The 16,887-nt window shown below is 44.3% G+C and overlaps 1 protein-coding gene across 1 annotated transcript in view; it reads left to right on the forward strand.

The window, feature by feature from the left end:
* The first annotated feature begins 775 nt into the window (after nucleotides 1–775).
* The window catches only part of LOC140720380 (NACHT, LRR and PYD domains-containing protein 3-like), an 84,935-nt gene continuing 68,823 nt past the window's right edge, over nucleotides 776–16,887 (forward strand). The window contains exon 1 of the mRNA XM_073035257.1: nucleotides 776–916. The gene's annotated coding sequence lies outside the window, so the exon portion shown is untranslated. The remainder of the gene's footprint in view (nucleotides 917–16,887) is intronic.

The raw sequence follows: 16,887 nt of genomic DNA on the forward strand, positions 1-16,887 counted from the left end.
AGCTGTGAGAGTCTGTAGGCTTCTAGTAGATATCAGTAGATAGGCCGTCTCCAGAGATGGAGACAGAAAGATCAAGAAAGGGGAGGGAGGTGTCGGAAATGGACCAGGTAAATTTGAGGGCAGGGTGAAAGTTGGAGGCAAAGTTAATGAAGTCAACGAACTGAGCATGCGTGCAGGAGGCAGCGCCAATGCAGTCGTTGATGTAGCGAAGGAAAAGAGGGGGACGGATACCCGTATAGACTTTGAACATGGACCGTTCCACAAAGCCAACAAAAAGGCAGGCATAACTGGGACCCATGCGGGTGCCCATGGCTACACCCTTGGTTTGGAGGAAGTGGGAGGAGGCAAAGGAGAAATGATTGAGAGTAAGAACTAATTCCGCTAGACGGAGGAGAGTGGTGGTAGAGGGGAATTGTTTAGGTCTGGAATGCAAAAGGAAGCGGAGAGCTTTGAGACCGTCCAGGTGGGGGATGGAGGTATAGAGGGACTGGACGTCCATGGAGAAAATAAGGCGGTGGAGGCGAGGGAACTTAAAATCATTGAAAAAATTCAAAGCGTGCGAAGTGTCACGAACATTGGTGGGAAGGGATTGAACAAGGGGGGATAAGACAGCGTCAAGGTATGCAGAAATGAGTTCGGTGGGGCAGAAGCAATCTGAGACAATGGGTCTACCTGGCCAGGCAGGTTTGTGGATCTGCAGCTTCGTTCCGAGGCCCCGCCCACTTACCTGGTGACGGGCTGGCGACATCGCGCATGCTCAGTACGGGAAGGGCGGTGTTGTTTTTCGTTCTTTGTTGAAGCGGGTCGGCCGTGGGATCGAGATCGGGATCGGGAGGGGGTCCTCACCCTCGCCCCCTGGGGTGCGGAGCCGGGGACAGATTATTCTCTGCAGGGCGACGACAACAGTTTCCTTTCGGTGAGTATTGAAACAGGTCCGGAGCGGGGAGGTCCCGAATTCAAACAAGAGAACTGGAGAACAAAAGGTGGGGGTGGGGAGGGAGAGAGAAACACAAGGTGATCGGTGAAACCTGAAGGGGGTGGGGATGAACTTTCCCGAACTGGCGGCCTCGCCTCGCTTCCTTCACAGAATCTGCCGGGGTCGGTCCGGGTTGTGAGACCTTCACACCGAACCGTCTGAGATGAGCCGGCGCTCAGCCCCTGTTGTTCTGGTCCTATTAGCAGGATGAAGTAAAACATGTTTCTATACTGTTACTGACAGAGAATTGTATAATTTGTGTTCCGTGTGTTATCTGAATGTACTTGCCTGTGATGCTGCCACAAGTCAGTGTTTCTCTGTCCCTGTACCTTCCCGTACTTGTGCACTTGGTAATAAATTCAACAGGACCTGAGAAATCTCAGTGAGATTTGATTAGTGATGATCATCTTGTCAACTCGGTCGGTCGAATGTATGCGACAGTACACTGTTAAATGCAAAACCCTGAACAGTGTTAATGATCAGAGGGATCTTAGACTCCAAGTTCATCGTTCCCTGAAAGAGACTGCTCAGATTGATCGGGTGGTTAAGAAGGCAAATGGTTGTCTTTATTAGTTGAAGCATTGAGTTCAAAAGTCGGGAAGTTGTGTTGCAGCTTTATAAAACTAGTTAGACCACATCTGGAGTGTTTCATACAGTTCTGGTCGCTCCCATTCTCGGAAGGATGTCGGGGCTTTGGAGAGGGCGCAGAAGAGGTTTACCAGGACACTGCCTGGATTAGAGGGCATGAGCTATAACGAGAGGCTGGACAAACTTGTGTTGTTTTCTCCAGAGCGGCGCAGGCTGGGGTGAGACTGGATGGACATTTATACGATTATGAGAGGGATAGAGTGGATAGACGATATATTTTTCCCCAGGGTTGAAATTTCTAAGATAAGAGGCCATCCATTTGAGGTGAGAGGGGGTAGGTTAATGGAGATATGAGGGGCGTGTATGTTGTTCCTCACCGAGTCTGCTGGGTCGGTCACTGGAATTTGCTCCCTGGGGTGACCCTCCGCTCTGACGCAGTAATCCCCCTGTGCATGCTCACAGTCGCCGCCCGTCCCCCGGATCGATGGTGGTTTTTCTCCCCGTTCTTTGTTGAAACGATATATATATACCTTCGGGCCGGGAGCCGGGGGAAAATCAGATTCCCGTCGGTGAGTACTGAGGCCAGTGTCGAGTCGGCAGTGAGTCCCGGTAACTTCCCGAACTGTCGGCCATTTACTCATTTTCCAACTATCTGGTCGTGGAGTGGGGCTGAGGAGGGGGAAAAGGGTCACCCTGATTGAACGCCGGAGCAGAGTCGATGGGCTAAACGGCCTAATTCTGCTCCTATGTTCTGTGGAGCCGGTTTATTGTCGGGGAGACGCGCCCACCGGTCACGGTATCCTGTTTTCCGCTCTTATTCTGCCGCAGATCTGCAGCCTGCGGGTTTTTCCCGAGGCCCCGTCCCCCCGGCTCTGTCGATGTGAAAATCGCATTGCGCATGCTCACAGTCCGCGGAATGCAGTGATTTTTGGCCGGCAGAGTGCAGTCACCGTTTTGTGCTGACGTGGATTTTTTGGAGAAATCTAATATTGGCCAATGAGTCCCGTTAACTTCCCGAACTGTCGACTTCGCCTCGCTTCCTGGAACTTCAAAAAAACTTTTTTCACTTCAGATAATCCGCTTTTAAGCCTGGTGATATGTATCTTCTCCCTAATGGGGGTGGGTGAGAAAAGGGAATGCCCAGGTTGTGGGGATCTTTGATTTTACCGAGGGAGCGGGAAGTCAGAAGGAGTTCACGTAGGGGAGACTAGTTTCTGTGATGAGCTGATCTGTGTCCGTAACTCTGCAGTTCCTTGCCGCCATGGGCAAAGCAGTCACCATACCAATGTGACTTATAGTTTGTTCCAGTTTGTTCAGATTTTTTATATAGTAGTATTCTGGTGAGCATTTGGTCCATAATGACAGATGAGGCAGCTCATTAAACTCAATAACAGTTTTATCGTGATAAACACAAAATAGACCGGCCAGCACGACCCCGAGAGTGAACCCAACCAGTCTCATACAGACAGGGGAGGCGACCATCACACACTCTGGTTACAGTTAGTGTGACCCAGAAATATGATCCAAGCTAAAAGGTAACAATAAATGAACTGGAACATCCCATCATAATCCCACAAAAGCATTTTAATACAAGAACAATAAACAGTGCTGTTCATTAGAAATCTAGGGGCGGGCTGTTAACCAACCCCTCCTCCTGAGGACCTCATACAGACAGGGGAGGCGACCATCACACACCCTGGTTACAGTTAGTGTGACCCAGAAATATATGATCCAAGCTAAAAGGTAACAATAAATGAACTGGAACATCCCATCATAATCCCACAAAAGCATTTTAATACAAGAACAATAAACAGTGCTGTTCATTAGAAATCTAGGGGCGGGCTGTTAACCAACCCCTCCTCCTGAGGACCTCATACAGACAGGGGAGGCGACCATCACACACCCTGGTTACAGTTAGTGTGACCCAGAAATATATGATCCAAGCTAAAAGGTAACAATAAATGAACTGGAACATCCCATCATAATCCCACAAAAGCATTTTAATACAAGAACAATAAACAGTGCTGTTCATTAGAAATCTAGGGGCGGGCTGTTAACCAACCCCTCCTCCTGAGGACCATCAGTGATCATCCTTGATCCCTTCTCCCAGCTGATCCCATCTGCTCATTCCCCGCCCATGCTGTTCAACCTCTGTCCAGTCTGTATCCCACCACCCCAATGATATATATCAACCATCTTGTTCAACCTCTGTCCAGTCTGTATCACATCACCTCAATGATATGTATCAACCATCTTGTTCAACCTCTGTCCAGTCTGTATCCCATCATCTCAATGATGTATATCAACCATCTTGTTCAATCTCTGTCCAGTCTGTATCCCTCCACCTCAATGATATATATCAACCATCTTGTTCAACCTCTGTCCAGCCCCTATCCCACCACCTCAAATATATATATCAACCATCTTGTTCAACCTCTGTCCAGTCTGTATGCCACCACCTCAATGATATATATCAACCATCTTGTTCAACCTCTGTCCAGTCTGTATCCCTCCACCTCAATGATATATATCAACCATCTTGTTCAACCTCTGTCAAGTCTGTATCCCTCCACCTCAATGATATATATCAACCATCTTGTTCAACCTCTGTCCAGTCTGTATCCCATCATCTCAATGATGTATATCAACCATCTTGTTCAACCTCCATCCAGTCTCTGCTGCCTGGGGTGATGGTAGTGGCAGATACATTGGGACTTTTAAGAGATATTTAGATCAGCACATGAATGTGAGGAAAATGGAAGGATATGGACATTGTTCTGGCAGATGGGATTAGTTTAGTTGGCCACTTCATTAATTGAATAGACTGAGCACTGTGCTGTACTGTTCTGTGTCTCTTGTTGAGAGGTTTTGGGGTAATGGAGGGAAAGGAGTGAGTGGGAACAACAGGTCACAGTAGCCCAGTGTGGGAAATGGCAGATCACCCACTTCTGTAGGAGAAACTGAAATCCTGAGTATGTTAAAATGGAGAGTTTGTGCAGTGGGTAGAGAGGGAGGTGAAAGGTACATTGTATTTATTGTAAGAGTTATTGGGTGTAAGAGTGAAATGACATTAACAATTACTTGCGTTTTGTTGAGATTGTACCTGGAATATGGTGTAAAATCCCGCTCCCCATACTAACATGGATTATATGTTGAAGAAACATGCTGTTGAAGAAAGGCTGAAAAAAATAAACCAGCAAACTATAGGCCAGTGCTTCTGACATCAGTATTAGAAGCACTGCATATATAAGTATTTGAAAAGACAAGACTGACTTGGAACAGTCAGCATGACTTTGTTTGCTCTTGGCAACACACAGAATTTTTTTTTTGGATGAGGTTATGGGGAATGTTACCAGTAAAGTAGATTTCCTTGTTACCAATAAAGCAAATTTTGTTTACATGGTCTTTTGCAAGCATTTAACAATCCCGCGTGGGAGGTTGTTCAAGAAAATACATTTGCATCACGTTCAACGAAAGGAAGTAAATTGGAGTAGACAATGGCATTTTGGGAGAAGGTGGACTGTGATGGTAGATGATTGTCTCCATTAATCGGGGCTTATGACCAGTGGAGAGCCGCAAGAATGTAGTTGGGTCCGTTGCTGTTTGTCATCTATATCAATGATTGGGATGGTAATGTTTTTAACTTAATAAGCACATTTACATGTGACACCAAGATTAGGGGTGTAGTTGACAGAGAGGCAAATTATCTATCATAGGTTACAGGGATCTGGAACAGCTGGAAATACTGAGCTGAAAATGGCAGATGGAATTTAATGCAGGCAAGTGCGAAGTGTTGTGCTATGGTAGGTCTTACACAGTAAACAGCAGAGCACTAACGTTGCGGTGGAACAAAAGGATTTGGGAATAAAGGTCCATAATTCATTGAAAGCAGCGCCACGGGTAGATAGGGTGGTTAATAAATGCTTTTGGCATAGTGACCTTCATCAATTAAATTATTGACTGCAGGAGATGGGATGTTATTTTGAAGTTGTATAAGACATCGGTGAGTCCGAATTTGGAGTATTGTGTGTAGTTTTGGTCACCTACCCACAGGAAAGATGTAAGTAAGTTTGAAAGAGCACTGGGAAAAATTTCAAGAATGTTTCCGGAGGACCTGGGTGATAAGGAAAGGATGAATAGTTTCGGACTTTAATCCTTGAAATGCTAAAAATTGAGAGGAGACTTGATAGAGCAGGACAACATGAAGATGGGTAGAGATAGGTAAATGCAAGCAGGCCTTTTCCAGTGAAGTCAGGTGGAACGACAACCAGAGATCATGCATTGTGGGTGAAAGATGAAAAGTTTTATGGGGACATGAGTGGATAAGTCTTCAATCAGAGGGTTGAGAGACTGTTGAATGAGCTGCCAACAGGAGTGGTACATGCGAGCATGATTTCGCCTTTGAAAATATGGATGGGTGAATATGGCTGTGCAGGTGGGTGGGAACAAGTGGTTCAAATGACTGAGACAAAGCGCCTGTACTGTGGAGCGTTTTGATATGACTCTCTAACTATGACTCTGACTGCTTGATCACAGACAAAGGTTTGATTGAGTAAAAATCAATTAAATATTAAAAAATAATATCAGACTTGAATGATTCACACCTTAATTCCCCAAGAATATTCAACAGCATGGATATGTTTTGATATGATGTCAAACTGCCCACACACTCCCAGTCACGGATCTTTCGTAACCAGGGAAAGACAAAATGCTGGAGTAACGCTGCAGGTCCGCGGAGGCAGTGTGTATGGAACTGAATACAAAGGGAGCGTTTCAGGCTGAGACCCTTCAGAGGAACTGGAAAGGAAGGGGGAAGAGGCAATATCATTGATTGATTTGGATTGTGCAGGTTGCTTTTCTGTGAGACTCGGAGCTCAGGGTTTGTGTTTAAGCAGCTGCCTGCACATTCCTCAGAACAGGGACCGGCATTTCTGCTGAAACTAGTTCGACATTTCACTCTCAATCCTGTAAACAAAGTCACTTCAGTATTCTATTTAACTATTTCTGCATATGCAAATATGCTAAGCTGTTAATAGTTTGCAATGAACCTGTAGCATGTCGTAAACGACACTGCTGATGGGCTCGAACCAGCTATGTTACCAATTACAGCTGTGAGTTTGCAGTATTTAATTATTTTTACTTCAGACTCACATTATCTGCAGTTATTTTTAAACTTTTTTTCCCAGTACTTTTAAAAAAAATGGATCCACGACATTCCCAACTGTGACATTCCTTAATATAAAGAATATTACACAGTGTATGAAACATGCATGCATCTTTCTCAGTCAAAGTTGCCAATAACCCTTGAAATATTGTTGATGTAAGGGTAAAGGTGAGGGGTGGAATGAGGTGGAGAGAGAGAGGTTGAGCAGGGAGAAGGGAAACGGTCAGGGCGAGGGTCTGCAAGGTGGACAGGGAGCAGCTAAGATGAGGGTGAGTCAGTGGAGTAGGTAGATGGGGGTTAGACCTTGGGACAGAATGGGTAGACAGCGGGAGCAGATATAATTAGAGAGAAAGGGACAGAGAGGGCGGAGGGTGACAGAGTGGGTGAGTGAGGGGTTTGAAAGATGGGTAGAAAGGGGAGAGAGAGGTGGGAAGGGAAAGAAGAGTGAGAAAGGGTAAGAGGGAGTAGGAGATACAGGGTGAGAGGGAGGGAATGTGAGAAAGGGAGTGAGGGAGATAGTGAGAAGAGTAGAGTGTTGGTGGAATAGGAGAGAAAGGTGGAGCAGTTGATTGACAGAATGGAGTGAGTAACATGTACAGAGGATGAGGGAGTACAGCTGGAGTGATAGTGTGAGTGGGGTTTCAGGAGTGGGGGAGTGGAGGATGGAGATGAGGAAGAAGAGGTGTGGATGAGGGGGCGAGGAGGATGGGTGAGCGAGAGCAGCTGCAAGCAAGCAGGGGTGAGTGACTGGGGATTTGTGAGAGAGGGACGAGTGAGATAGGCCGTGAGGAGGGAGCGGAGCTGGATGTTCAGTGAGGAGCGAGGGGTGACTGAGTTGTCGTGGCAGGTATATTTAAATTATACTTGCTGACATGTGAGGTAATGGAGGGTTGGAGGATAGCTAACGTTGTTCTGTTTAAGAAATGCTGAAAAATTAAACCAGAAAACTATAGGCCAGTGATTCGTAATACTTAATACTTTATTGTCACCAAACAATTAATACTAGAGCATACAATCGTTACAGCGATATTTGATTCTGTGCTTCGCACTCCCTGAAGTACAAATTGAATTAAGTATAATAAAAATTGAAATTATAAATCATAATTAGAAAATAGAAAAGGGAAAGTAAGGTAGTGCAAGTTAGGTTCGGTTATTTGGAAGGTACGGCCCAGATCCGGGTCAGGATCTGTTCAGCAGATTCTGACACCAGTAGTGTGAATGGTATTGAAAGCACCACATTATATAACTATTTGAAAAGACAGGACTGATTTGGCATGATCAGCATGACTTCCTCTGTGCTTGGCAATGACATAATTTTTTTCGATGAGGTTAGGGGGAATGTTACAATGGAAGTAAGTAAAGTCAATGCAGTGGATGTTGGCAACATGAACTTTTGCAAGGCATTTAACTATCCCGTGTGGGGGTTTGGTAAAGAAAATTCATTTGCTCCAAGTTCAATGTAAGGAAGTAAATTAGAGTAGACAGTGGTGTTTTGGATGAAGGCCGACAGTGATGATAGATGGTTGTCTCCCTGATTGGGGGTTTATGACCGGTGGAGGGCCACAGAAACGGTAGTTGGGCCGTTGCTGTTTGTCATCTATGATATCGTGTTTAACTTGATAAGCACATTTGCATATGACAGCAATATCAGGGGTGTAGTTAGCAGAGAGGCAGGTTACAGTGGGATCTGGCGCAGCTGCAAATTCTGAGCTGAAAATGGCAGATGGAATTTAATGTAGACAAGTGCAAAGTGTTGCACTATGTAGGTCTTACACAGTAAACGATTGCGCACTAAAGAGCGTGGTGGAATAAAGGGATCTGGGCATACAGGTCCATAATTCATTGAAAGTAGCATCACAGGTAGATTGGGTCATAAAAAAGAGCCTTTTCCAGATTGCCTGTGTAAATTAATGTACTGAATCCTGGAGATGGGATGTTGTTTTGAGGTTGTAAAAGACATTGGTGAGTTCGAATTTGGAGTATTGACTGCAGTTTTGGTCATCTATCTATAGAAGACAAGTAAATAAATTTGAAAGAGTACTGGGAAAATGTTTTCCTGTGAGATTCTGAGCTTAGGGTCTGATGTAAGCAGCTGTCTGGCCCCACATATTCCACAGAACTACAGGCAGTTCTTCTTAAAGCAGAACTTTAGGCCATTCTGCTAAAACCATATCCAACTCTCATTCGGGTGTTAAAACATTCACATTATTAGTCTGTTTGACTATTTCTGCTGCAGGGAGGGTCAATGAATGTGAAAGCTGATATAAAGAACACTACCAATGATTTTGAAACCACAACGTTACCAATTACAGATGATGCTCTGCTTGCTGTGAGTTTCTGGAATTTTATAATTTCTTCCTTCAGACTCACATTGTCTATATTTGTTTCTAAAACATTCTTTTCATGATTCCATAAAAAATCAGTCTGTGACAGTCACCGGACCATGAGACACAGGAGCAGAATTCAGCTCCGACATTCCATCATGGCTGATCCCCGATCCCACTCAACCCTATACATCTGCCTTCTTGCCATATCCTTTGATGTTCTGAATGATCAGGAGACAATCAACTTTTGCCTTAAATACACCCACGGATTGTCCTCCACTACAGTCTGTGATAGATTCACTACTCTCTGGCTAAAACAAATCCTTCTTTAATCTTTTCTAAACGGTCGCCCCTCAATTTTAAGGCTGCAACCCCCAGATTTGGATACCTTCACCACAGTACGCATCCTCTCCACATTCGCCCCAGCCAGTCCTTTTAACAGTCAGTAGGTGTCAATGAGATCCCCCAGCATTTTTCTAAATTCCAGTCAGTACAGGCCCAAAGCTGCCACATGCTCCTCATATGTGAACCCCTTCATTGCTGGAATCATCCTCATGAACCTCCTGCGGTCACTCAACGATGACAACACATGGTTTCTGAGATATTGGGCCCAAAACTGTTGATGACACTTGAAATATGTCCTGATTAATGTCTCATAAAGACTCAGAATTTTCTCCTTGCTTTTATATTCTATTCCCCTTGAAATAAATGACAACATTGCACTTGCCTTCTTTATCACAGACTCAACCTATAAATTAACCTTCCAGGAGTCAGACCCGAGTACACCTGATTCCCTCTGCACCTCTGATGTTTGAACATTCTCCCGTTTAGATGACAGTCTACATTATTAGACAGGGATAGACAGGCGGTAGCTGGGCAGGAAGAAGAAGGAGAGATGGAGAGGGATGAAGGCATGAGAGAGCAGGGAAGGGTGTGGGGAAAGAGGAAGGAGAGTTGAGCATGGGATGAGTAGAGCACGAGAGGGGGAAGGAGAGAGCTCGGGGTAGGTGGGGAAGGAGAGGGTGGGAGGAAAAGTGTACAGGGGGTGGAAGAAGAGCGCAGCAGGGAGGGGGCAAGTGGGAGGACAGCGTGGGAAGGAAAGCGAGTGTTTTGTGCTGAGCGACAGACACTATATAACTGAATAACCTCGGGTGTAGCGGCTCAGACTGACATCTCTGTGTATGCTGAGCAGACCACTCACCCGGCACCTCACTGAACTCCGTCCGGTTTCAACATCACAGTAAGTGTTGTCTCCGATTCTTCAAAACCAGGGAGCATTTACAATGGGTTTTGGCTTTTGTCGGGCTCGGGAGGGAAGTCAGTGGGAGAAGGGATCTCTGAAATCTTCAAATTAACAAATTAATTATTGACCAAATGGATTAAAAGAAACAATTACCTTCAACTACAAACATTCTCCAGGTGATTTCTACTGAGACGCTGTAGAAAAACCTTTCTGCAGTGATATGCAAAATGTCCCCCCAGGGCAGTGAAAGAGTCTCTCTCCCTCTTCGCCCTCCCTGACACACACTCACTCACATTCACAGGAAAAACTATTGAGAATACAGAGCTACTGTAAGATATTGGCATTCGGAACATCGTCGTGGACTATGCCACAGATCGATTCATTTAATTAAATCGCAAATATATATATATATTAAAACTACAGATATTGGGTGTTTGAAGTAAAATAAACTACTGGAAACTCTCAAAGTCTGATAGCAATTGTAATAAGTAGACATTCAGACTGCAGACACTGGTGAACTTTCTTTTCTATATCATCGATGTTTTAATGTTTTTTCCTGTTACAGAAATATTTAAATACAGTGTTAAATTAGCTTTGTTCACAGTTGAAGGTGAGCGCGAAATGTTGAAGTAGTTTGTTTGTTTTCAGCAGAGAAGCCGCTCCCTGCTCCGAGGAATGCCTGTGTGTCAGAATTTGCCCTGTAGACAGGCAGCAGCTTGCACACAGAAAATTGCACTGTGAGTCTCACAGAGCAGCAACATCGGCCCCTCCCCCATAGTTACTAAATGACCCTCGTCTGATGGTCTGGTGTAAAACTAGAAGAAAACGACTTGAAAATATACGCACAGGGAGACTAAACGTTCTTAGTGAATTAAGGTGAATTCAGCTTCTGTTCACACGCTACCTGTGTTTTGGATCAGTGATCAAGAAGTTACTTGCAAACAAGAGAACATTTGCAGATGCTGGAGCAACACACACGAAATGTTGGTGAAACTCAGCAGGCCAGACAGCATCTCGGAAAAGAGTGAACAGACTCCTTTCCCAGATGTTGCCTGGCCTGCTTAGCTCTTCCGGCATTTTGTGTGTATTGGAAGAAGTTATTCGCTCTATTTTGTCCCTTCTGTCGGTCGTGGTATTTGTGTTCTTGCATTATCCTGTCTGCACGGTTGAGATTCTCCACAATTCATGTCAAGGTTAAAAACAGTTCCCAAATCAGGGGTTAAAATTCCAAAGCAAGTGTGCAAAAAGATGTTTAGTCAGCACGGCTTCTGTTTCCAAAACTTGTGACTTCAGATGAATGCATGTTGTTTTTCTCATGACTGTGTTTATTGTTGGTGTTTCGAGCTGATTTCCTCAACGTCCTTTAAAAGAAAAGACGTTGATTCTGTTCAAGGTCTCGATACATAACAAACATTGGGGGTGGGGTGGGGACCAGTTCCAGAAAGCGACAGGCGGCATTACAGAGCGAACACCATGAGATTTCACTCTGTGAGGCAGGAGGCTCGATGGGCTGAGTGGCCAATTTCTGCCTGGTCTATGCACAAGAAAAGCTCTGACTACAGAGTTACTGTAAACTAAGTTAATAAGTACGGACCACGGCAAATAACCTACTGTTGAACAAAAAACAGCTATTAGATAGATAGATAGATAGATAGATAGATAGATACTTTATTCATCCCCATGGGGAAATTCAACTTTTTTCCAATGTCCCATACACTTGTTGTAGCAAAACTAATTACATACAATACTTAACTCAGTGAAAAAAAATATGATATGCATCTAAATCACCATCTCAAAAAGCATTAATAATAGCTTTAAAAAGTTCTTAAGTCCTGGCGGTAGAATTGTAAAGCCTAATGGCATTGGGGAGTATTGACCTCTTCATCCTGTCTGAGGAGCATTGCATCGATAGTAACCTGTCGCTGAAACTGCTTCTCTGTAACTATTGCAGTAATTAAATCATCCAGAACATTGACCGAGATGATAAGCAACAATGAACCTAGCACTGACCCCCACTGCACCCCACGAGTCACTGGTCTCCAGTCAGAGAGTCAAACCATCTTCCACCACTTACTGGCTTCTCCCGCAAAACCAATGTCCAAACCAATTTACCACCTCATTCAGAATGCCAAACTTCTTGACTAATCTCCCAGGTGGGGACTCTGCCAAATGTCTTGCTACATTGTACTGAACTATATATTTTTAATTCAGTAAATTAACTGTTCTCTCTCCCAGAGCAGTAAGTGTCACGTTGTTCCAGTTTGATAACTGACCAACAACATTCTTGCACACCATACTTTCACTGCTCTGGGGAGAAACTAACCATGAAAGTTATGGGGGAGACTTTGCAGAGCTCTGCTGTTGCCCAAAGCCCAGTGTCTGAGTCCAGGTCCTGATGACCCCGGGGCTGCTGCAGGACCGTCCACACTGCAAGTGTCCTCTCAGGGCAGTGGAGTGAGTCTGTTTCAGAAAGCCTCGGATATCCCCGTGAACACAGCCCCAAATCGGCAATGCTCAGAGTCTGGCTCTCTGGAAAGTGATATGAGAAAGGTGGTTTCCCATCACTGACAAGTGGAGCAGCGGCATTACTGCCCCACGATGGCTGTGATTGTCCCAGGGATGAGGATGTGATCTTTGTCCGTCTGTCTGCACAGTTTGTTATTGGGGAACAGAGAAGAACACGGGAAGTGGATCTTCAGCCTGATAGGCCCAATCGGGATTAATCCCCGTAGAGTCATCAGCAGGATGTATCATATCACAGGCATACGTAGTGAATGTTGTTGGCTTTGTGGCAGCAGTACAATGCAATATATAATAGTAGAGAAAAAACTATTACAATCAGTATCTGTTACTGAAAGTTAAATAAATATTGCAAAAATGAATTCAATGAAGTAGGTTCGTGGGTTCCATGTCAATTCAGAAATCGGATGGCAGAGGGAAGGAAGTGGTTCCTGACTAGTTGAGTGTGTGCCTTCAGTCTCTTGTACCACCTTCCTAGTGATACCAATGAGAAGAGGGCATCTCCTTGGTGAAGCAGATCCCTAATGACTGATGCCGCCGTTTTGAGGCATTGCTCCATGACGATGTCCTGGATGCTACGGAGGCTACTGCCCATGATGGAGCTGACTGAACTGACAACATTGCTGAGAGTATTTCGATCCTGTGCAGTAGCTTCACCACTTCCCCCACCCCACCATGTCAAGTGATGTGCAGTCAGTTAGAACAGTTTTTACAGTACAGCTGTAGCAATCTGTGAGTCTTTGGTCACATCCATAATTTCGTCAAACTCCTAATGAAATATAGCTGCTGTCATGCATTCTTTGTAACCGCATCGGTATGCTGGGCCCTGGATAGATCCACAGAGATACTGACACACAGGAACATGAAGTTGCTCACTCTTTCCACTGCTGACTGATCAATGACGATTGGTGTGTGTGTGAGAACTCATCTTACCCGTTCAGAAGTCCACAGTTAGTTTGTTGATCATACCGATGTTGAGTGCAAGTTTGTTGCTGCAACACCACTCATCCAGGTGATATATCTCGCTCCTGTTTGCCTTCTCCTCGCCATCTGATAATCTGTCAACAATAGCCGTGTCGCTGGTGATGTGCAGGCGTTATATCCAATCCTCAACAATTGTGGTTTTCCGGTGAGGAAATCAAGAATCCAGTTGCAAAGGGAGGTAGAAAGGCCCAGCGGTTCGAGCCTTTTGATCAGAACTGTAGGAATAATTGCATTAGACACTGAGCTCTGGTCGAGAAACAGCATTCTGATGTAAGTATTCGTATTGTCAAGGTAATCCAAAGCCGCGTGATGAGCCAATGAGATCATATTGTGACCTATTTTGGATACAGGCAAATTACAGTGGGCCCAGGTCCTTGCTGAGAGAAGAGCTTGGGCACTGGTATAATTGTTAGCCTTTTAAGGGATGTGGAAGCTTCCAACTGCAGCAAAAATGACCCCATCTCTGAAGCATTCACAGAATACAACTCCTGTTTTTCTGGGGTGGCTGAAATCCCTCATAACTCTGTGTGACGAGTTCACCCACCACTTCCTCACTCTCCCGAAATTGAGGGAAACACAAACATTTTCCCACAATGCCCCAGGATTAGTCTCAGTAAGAATCTCTATTGATGCCATCAGTGTTCCAAGATGGGGTGCAGAATGGTGCAGTGTAATGCTATTCAAAGACCCAAGTGGGGCTCAGTCTCAGACACCAGTAATGCCATCAGTATCCCAGGATAGGGCACAGAATGGGACCCCAGTAATCAGATTCATTATCTCAGGGGTGAGGTTATGTGGGGGGAAAACCCATTTGGCTGTGTTATGAGGTCGGTGGAGCTGGACTGTTTACTCCTGTCCCTGTTGCAGCCTGTCTGTAGAATGTTGATTTGGCAAATATCTCAACAGTTGACTCTGGATCTGCAGACATGCTCGGACACGCTGCTGCACTGTAGTTTTATATCAATGCAGAATGACGGTGATAATTGCGGACAGTTTAACTCATTATTGTCAATTTGTTAATGATGGTGGATTTATCGTCTGGAAGAAAATGTCGAAGTCGAATGGATCAAGGACAGTGGAAGCAGACAGATCAATTGTCTTTGCTCTTTCCTCGTGCTTGAAGATGGAAGCTGCCATTTTGTGGAACTGTTTTACATCCTCCATTTTGTGAGACAAAGTTGCTTTGCTTTTTTGTGTTTTAAAATAGACACAGTGGTGTTTCACATCATTTACTAAACTAGAGATCCTTTCCAAAGAAGTTATTTGGGAGCTGTCCTTTGATATGATATAACATGCAGTTTTGTGAATGCTGGGGATGGTGCCTGCCTGATGTGATTCGAGTTGATTACGGAAGAGTATTATTAAGAATTAGGGATCTCTTTCTAGTGTTACAGATTCAGCAACAATAAATATATGAGTGAGGCATGGGTTTTTATAACAAATAACACGTTTATTAAACACTGAAAAACAAACCCCCAAAAGTAAACAAACCACTCACGTAACCGGAAATCAGCTGCTGTGCAGCAGCTTAAACAGTTCTTAAAACGATGTTGCAAAAACAGTTCTTCAAATTAGTATTGCAAAAGTTCAAAATGCTTACAGTCCATTTAACGGAGAGACTTTTTAAGACGATTTAAATTCTCTTTCACGTCGTCTTGCTTCGGTTCCCAGTTGAACTACTTTTCCCACGAAGAATTTACAAAGATGAAAAATGAAACGGCTTAAAGGCACTGACCTTTCCTTTACAACACTGTTCCCAATCCTTTCTGTTATTTCACAGGGATTAACACGAGCACAGTCAACGAATTCCTTCCGAATGGGGATTAAACAAGGTCGAACCTGTTTCACCGTCGAAATCGACTTTCCTCGATCTTTTAACTCCCGAACTCCGATCTTCACTCTCCACTGATTCTCAACTAGCAGTGTTATAAAGAAACTGCTGGCAATGACCTTTTAAACTTTAGGCATTAAATAAAACTCCATCTTTCAACTAAACTGCATCATAACATTAAATCACGCAGTGCCATGAAGTTAACATGGCAAATCCAGCCACAAACTGTCCCTCCTCACAGGGAGGGGTCCTCCTTTTATACCCTGTAAAAAAAAACCTGTCACATGACCTATACTGGCGGGAAAATGACGTCACTCCACCAGCACAAGACCATTACCTCAAGTCCAGTATAGCTTCAACACCTGTCACGTGACAAGTACACCACTGTCACGTGTCACGGGTACGTAACACTAGTCATCCTCCTCCACTTGATGAATGTATTGAATGCCTTAGGATTCACCTTAATCTGACTTGCCAAGAATTTTTCATCACCCCTCTTGCCTTTTGTAATTCCCTTTTTTAGTTGTTTTCTGGTGTCTTTGTTTTGTTTGATTTAGTTGTTTTCTGGTGTCTTTGTTTTGTTTGATTCTAACTTCTGAAGATTTGAATACGTTCCCTTTCCCTTCTTGAACAAATTTACCACCTCCCTGGCTGTCGAACGTCCTCGTGTCTTTTCATCCCCGTCCTTTCTTTTAACAGGAACATTCGGTAAATGTCAGAAGTTGAATGATTCACAGTAATTCCCCAAGAATAGTCTAACAGTGTTTTGATGTCAGAACTGCTGCAATCAAATGGAACCAGTTCGACAAATCACTCTCATTCGAGTTTGAACAAAGTCACTTTAGTATTGTATTTAACCGTTTCTGCTGCAGTGTAGTGATAGAGCCTTTAACACGACATAAAGAACATGACTTAGGGTCTTGAACCCATAACGTTACCAGTTTCATTTGCTGCCCTGTTTGCTGTGAGTTTACAAAATTTTATTTTTACCTCAACTCTCATCATCTGCAGTTGTGTATTTTCCATGATTCCTTCAAATAAACCAGTTCATGCCATTCCCAAATGTGACAATATTTAAATTAAAGAATATTACCCTAGGGTATGGAACCTGCAGTGTTTTAACTGTTGTTGATGTCAGGGTGAGTGACTGAGGGTAAGGAGGGGAGTGATGGGGTGAGCAGGGTCAGGGGAAGGGCAGGGTGAATGTCTGGAAGGTGGAGAGGGGGAAGTAGAGGAATTAGGGAGAATGGGGAGAGA

This window comes from Hemitrygon akajei, unplaced genomic scaffold (assembly GCF_048418815.1).
Source record: "Hemitrygon akajei unplaced genomic scaffold, sHemAka1.3 Scf000041, whole genome shotgun sequence".
NCBI lineage: Eukaryota > Metazoa > Chordata > Chondrichthyes > Myliobatiformes > Dasyatidae > Hemitrygon > Hemitrygon akajei.